The sequence below is a fragment of the Grus americana genome, chromosome 7 (assembly GCF_028858705.1).
Source record: "Grus americana isolate bGruAme1 chromosome 7, bGruAme1.mat, whole genome shotgun sequence".
In the NCBI taxonomy this organism is placed as follows: domain Eukaryota; kingdom Metazoa; phylum Chordata; class Aves; order Gruiformes; family Gruidae; genus Grus; species Grus americana.
In genome coordinates this window covers 26,072,516-26,094,981 of record NC_072858.1, presented here as the reverse complement: position 1 = coordinate 26,094,981, position 22,466 = coordinate 26,072,516, and the positions used below count along the sequence as shown (strand labels likewise).

The 22,466-nt window shown below is 36.8% G+C and overlaps 1 protein-coding gene across 1 annotated transcript in view; it reads right to left on the bottom strand.

Annotated features, from left to right (window-relative positions):
* The window catches only part of LRMDA (leucine rich melanocyte differentiation associated), a 700,198-nt gene that overhangs the window by 84,248 nt on the left and 593,484 nt on the right, over nucleotides 1-22,466 (bottom strand). The window lies entirely within an intron of this gene.

Genomic DNA, 22,466 nt, shown 5'->3' with positions numbered 1-22,466 from the left:
TTTCAAGATTGAGAAAGACCCCTTCAAAAATTTGGATGATAACCTTGGAATTTTTGCAAGAAAACATTAGCAAGCACACTAATCAAGAAGTTCCATATAAATTTTAAAATGTTTTATTCCAAATTCAGTTTTTACCATTTATTAATTTCATTGCTTAAAATCTTCATTATTTCCATTTTAATGCTACTAAACTTGATTGTAATTGTATTTAATATTTTAAGAACTTCCTATAATTAAATCTTAAGTAGTTTTTTAGATTTCAAACACTATATCAGAATTTTCATTTTAAGATGGAAAATGACAATATATTCCTAGAAAGTTCAGCTTTTATTCACTCCCTAAACTAGGAGTACTCATCCAGCTTTTCTGTGGCAGCAGTTAGCCTTAGCTTGATCAAGTTCTCTGTCGAGCGACCAGACCTACAGCACATACACAATATGATGTTGATCTGTACATGAAGAGTGGGTCCAGACTAAGTGTTAACTTTATAGCGTGTTTCCACAGCTAAGGCTTTGCCTGTTCCTGAAGAGCTCGTAGGAAAAAGACTAGCCAGGAACGGGCTGTCACTGCGAGAACAATTCATCAGGGCTACAGCATACTCCATGCCAGTGCTGGAGGGGGCTCCTGATAAAGAGAAAAGCCAGAAACAGAATAGAGGATGGACATATTGGTCTAGTGGGCCACATATGGCTGGAGGCATCATTTGGGTACCCTTGCTGGAAACCATAAACCACTATAAACTTCATGGAATTAGCACTAGTATGGGGAATCATAGAACCATAGAATGGTTTGGGTTGGAAGTGACCTCAAAGATCATCTAGTTCCAACCCCCCTGCCATGGGCAGGGACACCCTCCACTAGACCACGTTGCTCAAAGCCCCATCCAACCTGGTCTTGAACAGTTCCAGGGATGGGGCATCCACAACCTCTCTGGGCAACCTGTTCCAGTGCCTCACAGTAAAGAATTTCTTTCTAACATCTAATCTAAATCGACCCTCCTTCAGCTTAAACCCATTACCTCTTGTATCACACTATCTTTATCCAAGATGTTGCTATCTATTTCAGATGAAGGAGGGAAAGGTACCTAATTTCTTTGATGAGTTATATACAGATCAAGAACATAAACGACTGGTAATAAACATGATCCTTAATCACATTATTTGTCCTTTTGTTTCCTGTAAGTAATGCTGGAAAGAATACAACCTGCTCCTGAAGATATCTCTGTTCTGCTGCCTGCAGATGTTTGCAGAAAGTTCCTCCTCACTTTCTAGTGGTGGTGGCTGCAGTATGATTTGAAACTAGAAATACTTTATTTGTCCATTCTCTCTTTGAAAAGAAAAGCCCTAATCATAGCTTCTGCTTAGCTAGATGATAGAAGGTGATAATCCTTTCTGGAATGTCGCACTTAATATCTACTTTGGGTGTGATAATCACTAAATTCCAAGGAGATTAGCACTGTAGAATCCACCAACAGAAAACTTTGCTACAGCGAGGGGAAAGACCAATTATAAAATTAATAAAACTATATAGGAATATTTTGTAAAATCATCAATTTTTACTCCAATACATGTTTCCTATCAGCAAGCTCCTAATTTCTACCAAATGATTCAATGTTTTCTGAAAATCTGTTACTTGCAGTAATGTGGAATAGAGTAAAAATCTTAGTTAGCCTTTTGTAAAAGATCAGCAGTCATGGAATCCATAGTGACCAAGCTGCTGTATAAGAATTTGCAGTCTAAAAAGACAATAATAAATCTAATGATTTCAGGTTCTTCTCAAAACAGTCAATATATTGGCTATATTCTTCATATTGATGCATTGATAGTAAACTAATCTTGAGGAAAGATTTATTAAGTTCTTCAGAAGTTAGTTCCGATGAGTCAGCTCAGGCAAAATGTTCAGAGAGAGATTAAGAGCCTGGAATGTAATATATCCTAATGGATATAATTCCACAGGGACAGTTTCTGACCACTGTCAGATCACGTTGCGTATCATAGTGGTGCTGTTTCCTAATATTCCTAGATGAAAAACACTGTCATTTGAAACAGATAGGGAAAATCCAGGACACAGTGTCAGAACCCAAAGGGATGAGACACAAGCATTACACTTTGGTCTAACAAAGACAGAAGTAAAAAACCCCTAGATCTGTTGGAACACACTAATTCACCTGATTAAGTGGAACAATGGGAGGAAAGCTTCATTCTGTTTCATATATTTCAAGAAGGAATGTGAAACCATAGATGAAATTTATCCTTTCAAATGTGTTTATGAAAGGTGAATATGTTCATCTCATAGTCCAAGGACTACATTTTTAAGATTCATATTAGTAAGGCAGCAATATCTTCATGCAGCTAGATTCCATGCTATGGAAACAACAATAGCATATAATACTACAGGTGGGATAACATGAATTATCTGAATATGAATATTCCAGAATGGATACAGAACGTGGGAACTGTTGTTCACATGACAATTCAGACTAATATTGTGGAAATTTTATGAGAAAGGTGAACATATGACATTCCAATCAAATAACAAGCTGAAATTAAAAACATTTTGGAGTAAATGTAAAAAAATAATTCATGGAATTTTGTAATAAAATCTAACCCATTATTCAGCCTAAAACCTCATTTGTGTTCATTTAAAAACAAACGCCAAATACCAGCCACATGAGATGCTTCACATTTTAGTAGCCAATATAGGAAACCCCGTTGGCAAGCCACAAAGAAGCGAAAGTATCTGCCAAGGACAGTGAACATTGTGAGACCATAAGTGTCCACTAACTCTTCTAATTGATTCACATTTGAATTCTGCTTCTCAGTATATCGTTGAAAATGTTGAACTTTCAATTGCACCATTCTTTGTACCACAGACCACTTAATTACAGCAGTGCAGAGGCAAGAAGGAAGGCTGATAATACAGTGCGTACATACATCATGATACTTACTTTTAAATGTAGTAGTAAATACATATTAGATCATTATGCAAATGCTTCCAGTCAGGAATGCAGAAATGTGGGAGACTGAGTCAGAAATGGACTGTCTTTTATGAAAGATTACTGACATTTTGCCACTAATTAGTAATGTGAAAACATTCTGCTGGAGACCATAACAACAATATAGAACTCCTCCTTCTTTTTTTTTTTTTTTAAATAAACTGCATTAAAATTTAATGCTTAAAAGTTCTTCCTGAACAGAAATCAGTTCTCTCTGAATTTTAGTTTCTTCCTTGCAGATTAATAACACAGTTTAGTATATCCTGCATTTATTGATGGAAACTCATGTTAGAAATATTGGCCAGCATAAAGCCAAGATTTCCTATAATGTCCCAAATTAGTTGGCTACCACAGGTTTATGGATTATTAATGCATCTCCTGTTGGCATTCTGCCTTATACCATTTTTCATTGAAATATTAAACCAAATTCAATCTTTTCTAGATTTTTAGTAACATAAAGCTTGCAAACACCATTAACCCCTATTCCAATAAATAGTCTCTCATTCAATAAGCCTTTTAGGCATATGCTTAAAACCATCCATATTCAGCAAAAGACAAAAGCACATAATGGAATTTAAGAGACAGTTCAGATGTTTTGCTGGATTAGGGTAAGTAATGTAATTGATCCTAATAAATAAAAAAACACCAAAACTTAACAATGAGGAGGATCAGCTTTTAGATAAATATGTTTAGATTAGTAAACTGAATTCAGATTTTTTAAATTGGAATAAATAATCTAAATAATTAAGCATAGATATTCACAACTGATTTTGTGCAACAAGGAATTAAGACACTTGTCATTCAGACAAGGCTGTAGAATTGGCGTACTACATGGGAACTTTTCCAAATAGCTAAATTCACTGTTAAAAAAAAAAAATAAAAATCTTAAGTTTACAATGAAAACTCTTTTTTTGGTCTGAAGTGTTACTAAGCTTCTAGATCATTAAAAAGGACAACTGTGTTCCACAGAAGTAAGCATCTATGTTTTAACTGGAGTGCCTGATGAGGTTAAATAACATGATGAGTTTAACACATATTACATTAAATCAATATACCCACAGAACTTAGCCTCTCACTCCTCATGAAAGGCCCAGTAAAGTACTAATATAGTTACTGAAATCTTTAAGTTAATGATAACACTTAATAAATCTTTCCCACCATTTTTTATGCTTCCATTGTTATTTTTATGCAATAATTATTATTTTACGGTTTGCAATTATAGACTGCAATACAAATATATTTTATAAATAATAGTATTTTTCTTCTTTCATCTTCAGAAATTTGAAGATACTAGCACACAGTTTAGAGAGGTGAAATCACTATCCTAACAATCTCTCCCTGTTGAAACAAAAAGGCAGCTACATTCCTTCCAGATGTGCAATAAGGAGAGTCACTCTGTTCCCAGAGGATGCAAGAGCTCTTAGAATTTCAAAGGCTGATGCCAAGAAGCCCTGCCAGATACACTTCACAAAAATGTTTGATGAATTACTATGGTGAGCATCAACTTTTCAGATAAATGACTGAAAATAAACTAGTTTATATCTCAATGGAGACAATAAATTTCATTTTTGCTTTGGGAACTTGAGGTATGGAGAAAGCTGTTGACCATTCCACCTCTCACTGAACTAACAACTAAGAACACTAAAAATGTGTTGCTTTCCAAATTTCCTTTCACTGTGGCTCAATAAATTTATTCAGAGAGAAAGAAGATGTCCATAAAAATTCCTACACAACAGTATGACAACCAAGTGATTTGTAAACTGCCTGAATCTGTACAGAAGATGGAAATCACTGATCTGCAATGTTAAACACATAACTAAATTACAAAGTCTATGAAACTTCAAGAATGAAAAGAGGGAAGCTGTAAAATGTGGTTCCAATGTTGATTAGCACATACAGCCTCAACTACATTATAAACAAATCTGATTACAACATGGGCTGTGAATAAATATTGACATGGATAAATGCTACTTAAAAATCAGCAGTGTGGCAACTTTTATCAGACAAATTCTTCTGTGATAAAGCAGAAGCAACAAGTAAGGCCACACATTGGAGAGAAGCTTTTAATTCCTCAACTATGACAGCAGATGTTACACTTTCTCCTACACTTGCGAGTACAGGAAAAGCTACCCTTCGCTCTGCAGCCCAACGTACCTACATGCAATAACATGTCTCTAAAGGAAGACAGACACAAAGTATTTTTCATTTTGACTGACAAAGACAAGCGAAGAGAGAACTTTCAAGATGTTTGTAAGAACTGGCCAGCAATCACACAGATTCATTTTGCACGTCTACAGTGATCAAAAATGATTTCTTATTGAATAGAACTGAAGTAATTACAACTGCTTAGAATAGATTTCAGAATGGCATTATCAGCTATGAAAAAGTCAGAAGCAATATAGAAAAAAAATATGATCAAGGACAATCTGAACGTAAAGTACTTCTTCAAAGTAGTGCAGGCTTTCTGCCTTCATCTTCCTCCTCTCCTCCCTTTCATGCTCCTAAATATTTCTGGTACTATTCAAATGACTTTAAACAAATAAAATTTGTGCATGAGAAACTCTTTTGGTTAAAAACATGAGGGCTTATTACCACATTTCTTTACTGGCACAAAATCTGAGAAAAGCCTCAAGGTGCAAATGATCTGCAGTCTATTTAACATCATGGTTATTTATTTTTATGGGCAGTCATTATGACTCTTTACTCTAAATTATAGGTACATTCCTGGCTCCATTTCCCTCTGTTCTGTAATCTTTATAATAATATGGTTTTTTAGATTTCCAAATCCTCCTCAATACCTCATCAATCAAAAATGCATGTAACATCCACTAGTTGTTATACTGGGCAGAGACAGCAAACCATGGAACCATAGCTTGGACCCCAGATAAAGACCTTACTCATATCCCAGGGCTGGGATATATGCCATAGCTTGGGTAGCATTTACTAAGAAAACCTGTTTTGCAATATCTTAAACAGAGTCTTTGCATACAAACCGATATGCACTGAATTAGCGTTTAAATACCACAGTTCCTATTTTATTATGGATTATGTGCTGAACTAGTTCTGTCAAGTTTAGAACAGTATGCCATAATTTTGACTAAATCTAAGCACATGCATCTTTTTCCATGGAAACAGTATTACAAGTATGCCCATTTCTCCTGTCACAGAAAATTTTCATGAATATTTTGATAAACAGCTGTTACGCTATAGTAGTTTATAGCCATAATAGTATCAGCTTCAGCAAAGAAGTGACACAGCATCAGAAGTGATCACATAACACTTAATTATTTTTGTGAACAACTCAGAAAAATATAGTGTGGATCATTTCGATTTTTGGGTTTACTGGACAGGAAAAAACTTGTGCTTTGATGAAAAAGCCCTTGGCTTTCTCATCATCTACCCATTAGAGCTGAGCTGGGCTGCTGTCACTCTCTTCACAATACCTTTAGAGAAGAGTGGGTTTGAACAGACTAAATGACATGGTATTGCTCCTTTCCTGAAACTGTGTTTTGTAATTGCTGAAAATAAAGGCTGTTACAAAAAAAAAAAAAAGAGAGATCCTTTAGTTAAATGAAAAAACCCCTTTTTAAGTTCACTATATCACATATGCAAATGAAAACCATTTATTAAAATGCAAATTGTATATCACCAAAAAAACCCCCAACAACCCACAACAGATCAGATTCTCCTAGAAAGACCTATATGATTTAGAAGAAACTAACCTCTACGGGGTACTTTGAAGATTGTTGGGTAACTTCTTGCTACACATATGCCTGACAACGGGCCCATAAGAGATTTCATGATACTCAAATAAGGTGACAATATAGCTGTAAGGGAAAACTGCTCTTGCTTAAACATTCAGAAGGAGAAAGCATAACATCCTCAAGAACAGTAAAGGAAATCTACTAGTACCCACACCCCTCAACCTTTCTCCAAAGCAGCATATATGTCATTAAAATTCTTCCTGTGTTTCAATAAGAAACAGTAGTGGCCAGCATTGACTTTTCAGTAGACACACCATTTACATCAGTAGCAGATCAAAATAAATAAAAAAAATTAAACTTAGTAAGTTCTGCAATAATCCCGCTGTGACAAGTAGCATTAATTCCTTTGTTTGTTTTCTGTTAGCACCACCTCTCTGATGTTGAAGGGGGGATGGAAGCCGGGGGGGGGGGGAAGGGAGGGACACAATAAAAAAGAAGGCAATTCTCTCGTGAGCTTCGGTAAGTAACCCTTCCCTGTTACTCTCACCCGAGTCGAGATGCATATGACATGTTATTACCACACAGGTATTCAGACAGATTCTGAGCCATGGTTGGTTGAAGTCAAGAAAAGGAAACACATCCCATGAGCAGAATTACTAAACCTTTCTCTAAACAAATACAAAGACTGGAGACGGCAGGTGACAGACCCTTTGTTAATTGTGCCCCAAGGCTCCAAAGCTCCCTGCCTTATGACATTAGATCAAGCTCCCTTCTTTCCCTGCTTTCAAAATTCCCATTCTTTCAAGCTTTTTGACTTGCTTAGCCAAGCTCCACAGGTTATTACATTGTAAGTGCTCAGAGACACTCTACATAAAGGATACTTCGTAAATGCAGATTACGTTGTTAATCAGAATCTCTTCACTCTCTCTGGCTTGTTAGCTAAAGCCACTCTTCAAGCCTTTCCCAGTGCTGCTAGTTTTTCTCTTTTCTTTTCCTTTTCTTTATTAAGCATCAAGGCAACAACATATGAAAAAAAATGAACTTAAAAAACTTCATTCAGCTATGCAACAAGCATAGGAGAACGTAGGAGGAGGCTTTAAATCAGTTAGAGAAGGTTTTGTAATTGCTCAAAAGCACACCCAAACTCAACCAATACAACCCTATTATTTCCTGGGTCATACGAGCAATCTGTGGGATCATCCTTAAAGTTCCTCTGGCTTTACATACTCATATGTAATTTCTTTTATGTTTGTATGAGATAACACTCAATTCTGCTTGTCTGGGCTTCTCACAGGGTATTAGAGTTACATGAGGGAAAATGCAAAAAGCACAAGTTGACTAATGAAATCTGAGAGAGAGCACTTTTTTGTCTAAATATTGGAGTGACTGTCAAGGAGACAGAAGCTCTGACCGTATTTCATCTTCAAATTATGATTGCCATTGTTCATAGACTAAAAGAAATCTGACAGCCATCCTAAGATTTAGGATTCATAAGTATCTTTCCAATGACATATTTCAGTGCATTTGATTACTGAAATTACAATATGATCTATTTCACACTGCCCCCCTCCCCCTTCTAATTTAAACACGTTATCTATCAAGCTCTCATTAGAAAGGTTAAATTTCATCAAGCTGTTCTTAGCAATTTCCAAGTCTACTTCCAAATTAAGAATCACCAAAATATTATTCCTGATGATGATCAATGAAAACATTTAAACTACTTTAAAGGAGGAGCAGAAGGTTTGCTCAGGTCTTGGATAGAATTCACCCATAAACTTCCATTTATTCTGTTGCCACATAGAGCTTGGAAACATGATCAAAATACCCAAGATCAATATTTGGATGAAGGCTTCCTAGTATCCATCTAGGCACTACGGGAAATGTTCACACTTACAAAGAAGTAATTCTTGTAATACACTGCCAACACACTTTTAAGCTACTTGGGGTTACACTTTAGGATGTGATACAAAACTGACATACTGTCTAGTTGTGATGCTCAAAAATCTGTGGCCAGCTGACTACATTTTACCTATAGGGAAAGGAGTATTTAGATGGTTCCATGCTGATCTAAATTTCCTCCCAAGATGCCTGAGCTGAGTATCAAGGAACGTAGCTGTAGCTTAGTGAGTAGGCAAGGAAGGTCTATAGAGATGAAGGTGCTTTCCACAGAAGTTCAGGTGACAATGGCTACTAATACAGAGAGCATCCCACATGTACGCATACACAGAACCTCTCATCCTCAAAGATTTAAATTAATAGCACACAAACATTGCTCAGCTATTGATTTGGAATGAACTTATGAGAAGTATCAATGCAGCAATAACTCACTACATATGACATCATAACCTCTACGTGTGTATGTATCTTGTTTCCCCCCTCCCTCAACATTACATTACCCTGCAAGTGACGACTTGGCTGAAAATCTGAAAAGCCTCATCATATATCCAGCCATATGTGCATGGCTACAACACCTGCAGGTAGTTGTTTTAAAGTACAGAGATGCCTAGCATGGGTATGGATTTCCTCCCCGTAACCCATGCACGTTTAACTACAGCCAGGGGGAGAAACTGCCTAGAGATTCCCCTCTTGTACTAACATATTTGCTTCCAACACAGTACTTCTAAATTACAGATCAGAAAAAACATTTCCTAGACTGACTGAAAAATCTTTTGTATTAAGCTTATGAAACTTGGGAATCGACAAGAAACAAAAATCAGATTTCTTTCTAATTAGGAAATAATAGAATAGTATTTAAAAAAAAAAGATTTATCGCAAAATACATAAATTAAGGCAGCTCAAAATACCTACAAACTGTTATAAAATAGTTTGCTTAGGAACTTAAGAAAAATCTTCCAAATCTCTGAAGAAAAACCAATAACAAAACAAGTAAAAACTTAAGAAATGCACTAATTCTTTTACTTAAGAATTATAAACGTTAGCTCCACCATACGTGTTTTGGTTTTTTGCTTTGCATTTCACTCTTTGGTCCATCACCACACTTAAGAAATACCTACGGTGAAAGGTAAAAGTGAGTTTGACCTTCACAGATCAAAACAATTACAACTTGCTGTTGCACCTTTATTTATTTAAAGTACTTTCTGAAGAAGGAACCAAGTTAAAATTCAGTATTATCAGAAAAAATTCTGTTTGAATTTTAAATAACTCCTACAACATCAAGCAAAATCATTATACAGATATTAGAACTGGGTTCCTGCTGTCAAGACCTCATTTCATGAATCAGATGCTGTTTGCCTTCCCAAACTGTCCACATGGGATTGAAGTGCACAACATTTTAAGCTAACTTAGAAACTGGCAGGCACCTTCTAAAATTTCTGCTGAAAAGCCCTACATTTGGTCTCTTACACACACAAGAACAAATCCTGAACAATCTCCACACCTTCACAGTAGCAGTATTAATTCTTCACCTTTCCTGCCTGCGGTAGTGGAAAAAAAGAATGCCAGAGTAAGCTTTGACTCCCTGGTGAAATACCATGGCTTCTTTAGGGTGAACGTTGATGAGGAATTATTTTAGATCCTAAATATTAATCTATCAGGAAAATACTGTCTCTATGCAAGATGGACAATTTAAGGTTACAAGTGCCTTCCTGCTTGTGACTTTTCTTACATGGATCTCCCACTCAGTGCATTTCTAGCTACTGTAACAGCCACAGCAGGCTGGTGTCCATTCTCACTGATCAAGTCACCACTAGAACTCTTTTCAAGTTTTCTTTCTACTCTGCAGAACAGACCTATACTTGGCATTTTTTCTTTCTTTATTTTCTAAATTGCACTTCATATTTGAACTTCCCATGGCAACTTTTTCTGCCCAAATGACTTTTCCTGTACCTCCCAAATGAATGCCGTTCTTGCAATCTATTTTAACTAGTGTACTTCTTCCAGATCTAAACACCTATCTTCCCTAAACACGCAGACAGCAGAATAAAAGCACATAAGGGTTGGCAGAACAAGACAACTTACAGACATTAGCAATATTTCAAGCACACTCTGCTTTGTAGCATCTCTTGATGTTCTAATTCTGTTCATTTGTGGGACCACTGAATAAAACTATTATACTCCTTTAATGCAAACAGATTTAAATAAAATAAAAAAAATAGCTGAGAGTTTCACTTTACTATTAAACTCACTTTGGTAAAGGAATTACTTTTTATAATGATAGAGTGTAACAAAAGTGAAAAGAAAGCAGTGCAATGATTAACAGTTAGGAGATGGACTCCTTTCAGCTATCCTCCATGCTTCTACTGTCATTGTTATCTAGCATCAGATTACAGGGCAGAGGCAAACTTTACATCCACAATTAGCAGCTGAGTGGATGTCTACATATCTCCTTTTTACTTTCCTGTAATTTCACCTGGTATTTCTTTTTCGTGACACATCGTGTGCTTTACATCAGTAATGGTTGGCATTAGACAGCACCAAATTGCTTTTGAATGATCTAATGGCTTATATCTAATCTATTTATAATAAAGTTGCTCACTTTTTTCCCCGGTGGAATTTATCATTCGCTGCCTTAAGAAGAAGGGGACAATCTGTCAACTTAATTAATTGGGTGGGTTTGGGAGGGGCGGTGGGGTGTGTTTGGTTGAATTGGGGTGGGGGAATTGTTTGCAAACCTTTTTGCTTTAAGACAGATTCTGGCTCTCCCATCAGGGCCCGAGGGATTATTTCCATTGAGGCTGCTCCTTTTATTTCATGGAAACAAAAATGACTGTTAAGACAGGCTGTTCCCACTCACAGTTCAGAAAAAATACCATCTGGGAGTTGCCTCCCTCCTGTGTCAGGAAGAGGTAGAAATGGGACGGATGCAGTTTTTCAAAGCACATCTCTGACTAAATACAGTGCTAAAGCTGCGACGGTTGCCGCTATGGCAGCAGCTGGTGGTGAGGTAGCTGAGCTAGTGTGGGGAAATCCAGCACCCTGGCACAGTAGCCCTGTAATTTTGGTACACACATATTCTAACTCCACTCAGACTAGACATGAACACCCATTTAGTTGTCTATTAGTTGTGAGAAGCAATGCCTTCTACTACAAATGGTTTTGAAAGAGCTAACTTGGGCCATGTGCTCTTTCCACCTCTCTGTATGTGACCCAACACTGAGCAAAAGTAAAAGAAAACAAATTCAGTGACTGTAGCCTTGCTTGGTCTTTAAGTAGACATCACAAGGGTTGCTTGCTCCCCTTCTGTACAGCATCCCTGCAAATGGACTCCTATTCACTAGCATTACATTTTTTCAGCCTACTGCACTAAATATCATCATTACATTTGGTAGGCATTCTAACAGAACTGCAATACAAATCTGTTTCACTCGAGAAGCAAAGCCTACGGTTCCTTAGGTTTTATAACATAGCGCTTAGTACAAATTCGCTGAATTTTTCCAGTGCTTCACTATGTGATTTTAGGAGTCTATTTTCCCCAGTGGCACGCAAGTACTAAAATTGCACTGCATTGCATTTTGCTCTCAGTAGGTGGGAAAGTGCATACTCAATGGGTTATTTTCCATTCTTTATTTCAGTTTTATGCAGCCACAGGTGGGGGGTCTTTCAGGTGGTTGCCTAGGTTTACTAGGCACTTTAGAGTCATAGACAAGCTTTCTTAAAAGGGTCTTACAAAACACACCAATGTTGTCAATCATGCAGTAAAAGAATTTCATCCTGTTTAAATAGAAATAACTTTTTAAATCTCTCAAACTGTAAAAGGCAACACAATGAATATCAACAAAAAAAGATCAATGATCCTCTGTTTGCTAAGAGGCACAAAATGATTTCACTCATTTATACTTATTGTTTACCTCTCTGTCTCCTCCCCTTCTTCTCCCCAGGTGTGATCTCTCTGCTTAAGGGTCTACAAAGCTAATGAAGGATGCCGTGATACTTCCTGTCATTTACTGTTCTAGCACTGAGGCTACTAACAGACCACAAAAATATCACAAAACAGGAAAAAAGGGAAGTTGTCAACCTACTTAACATTTGCTTTCAGAGCTCTGAAAGGAACTTTGATCAGCAAACATATTAGATCATGAATACAGATATTTACATACTATAAAATGTTGACAGTTTCTCTTCTTGCATAAGAACATGCAATGAAATCATACAAAGATGCCCCTTTCTTTCCTGAAGGCAAAATTAAGGAAGGGAACCTTCACCCACTCCTGAACAAAGAAATGCAAAATACATTGCATCTTTTTGGCTGTTCATAGTTTGGAAGAAACGTACACGCTATAGCAAGATGTGCACTCCATAAAGAACCAACACACAAGGGGATAAAATAGTTTCACTGCTGTTATGCAGATGGCTGCCCTTCTGACTGTGCAGGAAATTTCTCCCTCCGCCCCAATTTTAAAGTAGGCTTCTACATGTATTCACTACGTGGGAATTAGTACTTTGTTTCTGATGAGACCCACGTCCCCTTCATTCAGCTCAGTAACACTAACCACAGGACAGCGGCCAAGGTCACACGAGCATCCTATCCTGCTAAGCAGTCTAAATCCTCAGAGAAATGCAGCTCAAGATGGAATGTCCAAGTGATTTTAATCATAAGCAATATGAAAAATTGTGAACAATATTCAGATGCAGTAGTACTTTCTGTGTGTGAGTCTTTTTTTTTCCTCAATAAAGAGTTCAGTTATTTAGAAACTGAGATGCACAAGCTCAAAAATAGGATTCTGTGCCACGTATGCTCAACGGCCTATATTTGTGCATCCAAAATGATAGCAGTCCATTAGGGAAATTATTTTTCATAAATAATAATCCTGGTCTGTAGAATATTTTGTGACCATACAGTAATATCTTGAATGACAGCAAGCAGTTTTGTCTGCAAAAACATCAAGAATCTCCCAAAATTGTCCACAAAAAAGGCATTAAATGAAACAATGGAAATTTACATTTTCATTACAGACTCTAATTTTAGTAAGAAAACACTATCTTTCACATTTCCGACATTTGATACACAGACTCTTAGAATGAGGCAGATATTTACCACCTCTGGAATTAAAAAAATGCTCACAGAATATTCAAATGGAACATGAATTGTAAAGATCTGTTTTTTTTAACCAACAGCATAGAACTTTATTCTGTCTGTGTGCTACAGAACAGTACAGGCTGTATGGAATACAGCAACACGTGTCTATATGTTATTAAAAACAGTAAATTCTCATTTAAACAAGGGTTACAATCTGTGCACTAAACACTCATTAATGGTTATGAATCAAAATAAAGGGGGGGCCCTTGTAGCAGGTGTGCATATCTATGAATTTCAATACATTGTAAAACTGTCTGTAGCCAACAGCTTCATCATTTGGCCTTTCTGAGCTTGGAAACAGGCAATTTTTCATGATTTTACTATTTCTGGCCAAACAAAAAGTTTTTAATTAAATATACCACATGATTCCAGATGTTTGTTTATTTGTTCCAATGAGGCTGTAAAAATGCCTGAATGATAAAATTGGAGGACTCCTACAAAAACAGGCTAGGCTGGAGTGCTAACTAAACACGGGGATCTCTCGGGAGACTGCATGTCCACAACAGTGCGTGTGCTTTGAACCCAATTTCTCTGGAAGGGATGCATTAACACTGCCCATGACTGGGCTTCTTTATTGTAAATATCATAAAGCCAAGTAGCAAATTTACTGGACTTTTTTTTTTTTTTTAATTGCCAGTTGCAGACTCATTGTATCATTAGTTCTCCTACACATCTAAAGAAGATTTTAGATAGGTTTATGGTTTTGGATCCCACTTTTCCACATATAGAAGCCAATGTTTTCTATGTTTTTCTGCCACTTTATAGTCATGCTGCTTGGAGCTTGAGCATTCTCATGGTTTCTTATTGCCAGCATGACAAAATGAGCTATGTTGTGAAACATCAGACACTTTCTAGTCTACCCAAAAATATGAAGTTACAGTTTTTTCCTCATTAATCATATTCCCTCTGATGTGACACTTGTATGGGTAACTGGGGCCCAGGCTGCTAGGTTAGTTTTGGCAAATATGGGAAAAGTTGCAATGAAAACCTCAGAAATTATGGGAATAGTGACAAAAATATGGAAAACGGTCAGGGCTTCAACAGTCAGATTGGGGAATGTGCCCTGTGGAAAAATGAAAGTCTCTATAATATTTGGAAAAAAAATGCTAATGATTTTGAAAGGCTGCCTAAGTCTTAGGCTCTTAATTCCCATTAGATGCAGAATGGGAATTTTGTGCCCAACTCCTTAGATATTTAACAAAATTTCAAACTAAATTTTATTAACCACTTAATTACTCTCTGGTTTTTTAAAGTCTTGCTGCAGAGAAATGCCCATATTTTATTCCCACAGAGACATAGCACTCCAGGAAGTGATCCTCCTACAACTTACTTCTGGCCAGCTTGGTCACACCCCTTGGGTTCACTTTCAAACCACAGAACACAGAGAAGTCTCACAAATTAAAATATGCTGTCATTTAAAACCAAATTCTAACTTTTCTGACCATCAAGAAAGACTTCGTACAAAACTGCAAGTTTCTTTATATGTCATCCCCAACTCATTCACCCCACCCTAGTTTCACATGACTAGTTGCTCTCATCGTTGCAATATACAAGATAAGAGTTCATTTTTATGCTGAAGTTTTAACAATCTACAGTATCCTGATTCAAATCCAACATTCCTTGTATACACAGACAAGAAATTGTTGACCCTGTAAGTGACAGGAACATGAATCCAATGACCCAGAAAAAGTATTTCTTGAACCATATTAGTCAAGGTCACACTCAAATCCAACCACAATTTATTCCACATTTGGGAAAGTCTTTGTGCTTTACAGAGAAACATGCAGGCGCTGGCAGAGACTATCACCACTGAGCGCGTGAGGTAAAGTGTTCCACAAAAGACCACTGCTATCTGTGGTGCTTCTATTCCAGTAAACAAATAGATTGGGGCGCAAGAGAGGTACTACACGAGACCCTCCTTTATCCTCTCTCTCATTACTGCCCAGCAATAAACCACTCCATGGCTGAGAGCTCAATGGATCATGTGTATGTGTACCGGACCTCTCAGTTCCTTTGAAAGGCAACATCTGTGACTGCGTGTCAATTCACACAACCGGGACAGATGTCTAATGCATTTGCAGACTCGGGGCAAATGCCAATACACGCGGGCTTCTGTTATCAGATGGAAGCATTTCGCAGCAGCAAGCCTCTCTAAGGAAACGTGCCCTCTAGCATTTCTCCCCACTTACATTGCTCACTCATCCCTTCTACCTATTTTTTCCCCTTCAAAGTGACCACATCAGAAAAAAAAAAAGAGGAGGCAGTAAACTAGAGCACAGTTTGGAAGGGGAAAAAAAAAAAATCACAGAGGTATGAAGTTAGCTGCACCACTGAAGAAGCAGACATGGGTCAGCACCGTTCAGCAATGGCTGTGAGAAAGGCCTGGCTTGCCTTTCGCTCAACTGCACCAGAAACAGCTGACAGCAGGGTTCTTTAAACACCTGACATTACCTTCTCACACCTCCAGACTGCAAGGACTCCAACCCTCCTCTGACAGATTTTCTCTTTCCAATCCCTTTAACTAAGGGAAACTAAGAGAGGAAAACAAAACCTTTTCTTAACCAAGTCTTGCCTCACGTTGGCACTCATCTTTACCATCACCTTGCTTTCCATGCCTCTCCTGTGACTGTCGTGCTTCCATTAATGTCCATTTCCAAAACTGAAAAACTAAGCAAGGCACTAGAGCCCAATTTCCCATTTCATACAGGCAAGCCAAATTAGATTTTCTTCTCTCTTCACTGCCCTCCCCCCCCCCCCCCCAGCCCCAACAGACTCCTTATTTTGTCTTCTCCCATCATGCCAAAAAGAAGAGGATTTCCACCCACTCCCCATGGGGCTAAGTCATGAGCACAGCAAAACTCACTGTTGGGACATATTTCCTGGCATTAATAGGAAATGTCACAGCTTATTTTTGAGTGTTCCTGCCCCTGGAAAATATGATCTTGTTCGTTCCATGCTACTGTGAACTTTTTTCTGTTTGTTTTAAGGTTATTCATCTCATGGTCAGAAGATCCTGGCTTAAGAGGTATGCAGTGTATCACTCACCATAACATCATGCAGCTTAAAAACTATAGTATTTTCAAAGGACACCCCACGTAAACCAACAAAGAAATTTCTCACTATTCACAGCATCTCTGCCTGATACGGAATTTCCATATATTGCATCTGCTGCAGTTCTCTTATTCATCCTATTCTTAGTTATTAGACAAGTTAAAGCACATACTTCTTACGTACATATACAGAGACCTTTTGTTACAAAATTGTTTAAGATTTCTTAGATTAATTGAATGATAAAGTACTACCCACAGGTTTATTATTATTATTTTTCTCTTTTTGGACAGCACACAATGAGCTGCTTTATGCAGATATACAGAAAAATCAATTGATAAGCATAAAGTGCAGTTCACATTAAGAAAACTAACTAATTATGATAAGTTGCTACATAAATTGCTTTGTGACTTTCCCAGCAATCAATTTCAAACTCTAAATAAGCCTCTGGCTTGAAAACACAATGAGTACCTAACAACTGTGTCAATAACAACAACAGAGAAGACTGCAATGATAATATAAACAGGATAATTATCTTTCTGGAAGTAAGTTTTTATGCAAACCGATTTCCTTTTCTTTTTATGTCTGTGATTTAAAGACAGCATGGCTTTTCAGAGTGCATGTGTATTGAGTTGAGAACCTTCAAAAATAAGAACTTTAGGTATTAACATTTATTATTAAGAAGTGTGCATCAATTTTATAATTTTACTTCAGAAAGTTTAAAGCACTGTCTTAAAACTCTAGACCCAATTCTTGAAGGATTGGTAGACATTACTAGTTCCACATGAATCTGAGAATATTTATTTCTAAAGTGCAAGCAGGCTGAGCAAATTGAGGTAGAACAGGTTATTCCCTGGAGGATAGCTTGGGGCTTTCACGTACCACATCAATTATATTACTCCCTCTGGCTCTCCAAAAATTCTACCTTTTTCCTTCCACACCAAATTTTGAAAGTAGTAGGTCTCCTTTGACATCTATTGGATTGTAAATTCCAGCACAACTGGATAGCTGAATGCTTGTTGTGTGTTCTGAAGTACACTTCTGTCTTGACCTAATGCATATCTCAACTCCTACAAAGCTAGTAGCTGGTTTTTATGTACGGTACACCCTAAAAATCAATCAGAATGCATTCTGTATAGTCATACCAGTCATTACTGATAATTTAATGTGCCAAACACTCTGAATACAATAGCACAGTATAACGATCACAGAAAAAAACCAGACAGATCGAGTTCAGGTGTCTCTCTAACACACTATATGCCTACATGCTTTTGCTTGCATAGGAATGCAAAAGTTTGGAAAGATCTTCATTCCAAAACAAATCTTCAGCACACAACGCTGCTAGCAAAAAAAAAAAAAAAAAAAAAAAAAAAATAGAGCAGAAGGAACCTCTCTTTTCCTTTGTTCTGAAATGCTTTATAAAATTACCTTCAGAGGGTTAATAGGAAGCTTAAAAATATTCTGTTCCTGGATTTCTGGGCATTACTTGTCAATGCAGTTTATGACTTTCAAACTCAAGATTAGACTGTTTCAGAAAATAAGAAAATGGGTCTGTCAGGTGACTGAAACATATTTGTAGAATAAACAAGAATTTTTCATTTGGGCACTTATCATTCAAATATAAAATGAGAAAATGTAATGTCTATACATACCAGAATGCTTGGATTATTAACTGAATAGACACCAAAACAGGACAGTGGATTTGTTCAGGAAGTTCTTACAAGCCAGAATAGATTGGAACTATTAAACCTTGGCATAAATCCAAACTAAGGTTCTAAAAACTACTTACATAAATACAGGCTCAGTTTTTAATGGAAACTGCTTCTTCTTCCTTTTACCAGTAAGCTATGGGGCAGACTTACCACTGGTTGTTCCCAGAAACAAGAGCGCAAGAAAGGAGTCATTTGTAAAATGTTACTGGAAACCAAATTGCTTCGGCAAATGAATAGGTTTTCAAGTAAATCAGGTAACAAACAATGTTATAAAATATCCGTTTATACAAAGGGCATCCAACACTTTTTTTTTATATGTCAAAACCAAATTTTCATGATAGTTGTGATTTAGTAATATTGCTTCTCAAGAGATAGAATGATAAATTACTATTTTCCCCACCAACTGGAAAGCACTGTTCTTTTTAGAAGGCAATTTGAGTTTGAATGCTTACACACAACAAAGAAACTTCCTTTCCAAAGATGCCATTATGTAAAAGGAATATGCAACCTGAGGAGGGTGAAGGGTGGGGAGAGCCTTTTTCCACACATCAAGCAAACTATCCTTAAAATTACATTATTACAATTTTAAAATTTCTTTTTCCATCAGTTTCCACTAAGAATTGAAAGCTCTATTTTAAGATTTTTATATGTACCCAGTTGTTGATAAGCAACAGAACATACATACAAACCACCAAAAAAAACCCCCAAAACATAAACAAACAAAATGTTTGGAGCAAGTTTCTACTAAAATGCACTACATTTCATTACTTCCATGTCTTGGGAGCATGGCCATTTCTATTTAAAAACAAGAATAACTGACTTTTTTTTTTTTTCTTAAAGGTAGATCTGGATAAGCAGAAAGAAAGTTGAGGCCCATTTTATTTTGCTTCATCAGAAAATTCAAAAACTAGAACAATACAAGCAATGGAATATAAAAATAAATGAAGCACGTTGTATGACAGGAGGACATGTCTTTAAACTGAGTTGTTTTATCTCGGTAAGAGAATTGTACAAATTTCACACAAGTAAATCACTGGTGTCTAAAAACATTAAAAAATGAAATACAAAATGCTAGTTTAACAAAGACCAAGGAAAGACCCTTAGGAGTTTGAGATCATTGTTTTGGAATCAAAACAAAAATAAAGCTAGCTATAAAATTACCACTTCGAAAGGCTTGCCTAATGGGACAGCAATTAGATCTCATAAAGAATCAAGTCATATTGCTGTTAGGTGCCCAAAACCTGCATAGAAGGCCAATACATTTCCTGCTAAAAAAAATGAACAGTAAGACCAAGTAAAGGTTCAACTTCGAAAAGTGGGTTGAAGCAACAAAGTAATTTAAGGGAAAACAACTTTCCCAAGATGGGAAGAAGTTTTCTAAAGCTTAAAAATGTGTATCCAATATTAATTGCTCTCTTCCTGTACTTATATACTCAAGCATCATAACACTTGATATAATATTTACAGTGATTATTCCATATCATTCCACACTGATGCTGTGCTGTCATATGCTGTTTCTGTGGGCTCTGAAAGTGAGAGAGAAATTTTTACATTTCCTGAATATTGTCTGTACAAAATATGGAGTCAACCCCAAAAGACCAGATCCTGTCTGGAAATAATATACTGTATGCATGAACGTGAAAGATATAAGATGTGTGGTGCAGCTCATGCAGAATTATATGCTTTTGCTCTCCCTGCAAAATTCATAGTTAGAGTGAGAAACATCCAGGCAAAACTGTACCATTCAAATACATTCAGCTTGTTCCTGCTCCCCCTCCCAGTACCCCAAAAATCAATTTACAGCTGTACCAAACCATTTGCCAGACTTTCAGATTCTGGTAAACAAGTTTCTCCAGGGACAAATAAGAGCACTCACAAACTTACAGCATTCTTCTTTCCAGTTTGCATTGAAAACTGCCAATATTTACATATGCAACAGCTGATTCAATCATTTTTTACAACACTGAAAGCATTCAGATAAAAAAAAAACCAACATTGAAGATATTCAGAACCTAAAATAGCATGTTTAAGTATTTCATTCTTTTCTTGGAGATTTTTCTATTGACTCCAATTAATCTTTTATGGGCTTGTGAACTTAGAGATTTTTCTTTGTATAAAAGAAGTTGATTGAATTAATGGACCCTGCCAGCAGGTTGTTCCAAGCTTTATTTACAACACCTGGAATTTTGGAAAGTTTTCTTAATTATTTCCCCGTGAATATATTTTATATATAGGCATACATATGTACAAACTTATTGGATCATGCTAACTATGTCTCTTTTAGGGCCAATTTTACCCTTTTTTTTTGGATGACACACTCTTCTCCATTCACTTTATAACTGGGCTTAATCATCAAGGAAATTTTCAGCACATATTTAGCATGCAAAGCAGAATGTCTCTGAGAAGAGTAAAGACAGAAGTAATAAAGAATTATGTGAACAGCTAAGGGTAAAAAGTTGATAATTTGGAGAATATAATTCTCCCCTTTCACAGTAAGAGAGTAATCATTCTCAAACCCTAGCAAAGACAGTGATACATAGAACCTGGCAAGCTCCAGCTCTGAATGGACACCCGTAGGAACACGTCTGGAGCACCTACTAGAGCCACACAATTGCTTTATTGCAAGAGAAGTTAACCAGTAATGCAGGCATACAACTTTTGATGCTTAATGCTACTGGCACTTCTTTTGTCAAGTCAGACTCCAAAATCAGCCGTGAAGCCACACTTCTAATTCACTATCATCTAAATAAACAGATCTGAGGATACTTGGCCTTCAACGGTACATTTTATGTATTTTTATAGAACTTAGGCATTTACAACATTCTGTCATTCTACTTATTGTCTAGCTATTGACCCTAGCCATTTAATCCAACACCAGAAATCCAACCTCAAAGCAAATGTCCTTACCTAAAAATCAAAGCCACAACACATATCGGGAATTGGGGAGGCAGTGGGTTGCAGTTATTTTCATTTGTTGTTTTTCAGTCTCTGAAGAGCAGGTGTGTGCTCAAATCCCAGATTTTGTTTTGGTCCTTTCTCTTCCAAAAATAATCAGTTACTACATGAGCTCAGTGTCAGAACACAATGCACTAGAGCACTTTCAGGACATCTGATTTCCAATACACCATATCAATTTACACCAAGACCAGGGTGTAGCTTCACACCCATCTTTAGCCCTGCCACAAAGACAGTGATACGGGCTGCAACAAATTAAAGTCTAATCAGTTGCCCTCCTTATCCTTCCCACCTGAATCCTTGCTCAGCTGCATTGCCTGCCTGCCTCTTTCAGAAGGTTTCAAGTAATAAGGCACTCTACTAATGCTGCAGAATTTGAACACACACTAAAACTAAGCTACCATCAATTCATAAACGCAAGACTGACTTTGATTCTGGTATCCTCTAGAAAACCTGCCTCTGCATAAAAGGTTTACACGTTGATTTCATGTTGATCATGTAATGTGGGAAACGAGTACTGTTGTTCTGGTTTTAAGTTGAAAAATGCTGCAAACTTTACAAATTTCTCCCTTTTAGAACAAAGGTGAAAGAGCTTGGAATGCACCCTTTCTGACTGCTTCAGTTTTTCACCTGTTCCCTGAACTTTTTGCTCCATAGGTATGCAAAAGGAATTTGAGAATTTGCCCAGGGTGCTTTTCAAGTTCTAAGGATTGGTGAAAAAGGAAATTGAACACTGATCCACCTTTAATGTTGAAAACCAGAGAAGAATCCCTTTTTATTGCAAAGAAAACGTGTTAACATTTCAAAATTATAGCCCTAAATTGTTAAACTGCCAAAAAGCTCGCTCTTTACAAATATTAGAAAGTTTACAAATTCTCTCAAAATTACCAATGCTGCATGTAATCATCTACTTAGCAATGTTTAAGTACTCTAATCTCTTTATGTTTTTCTCTCACACACAAAAAAAATTCACCAAACATTATTATCCATAGATTTATTTGCTTTCCCAGTAGATT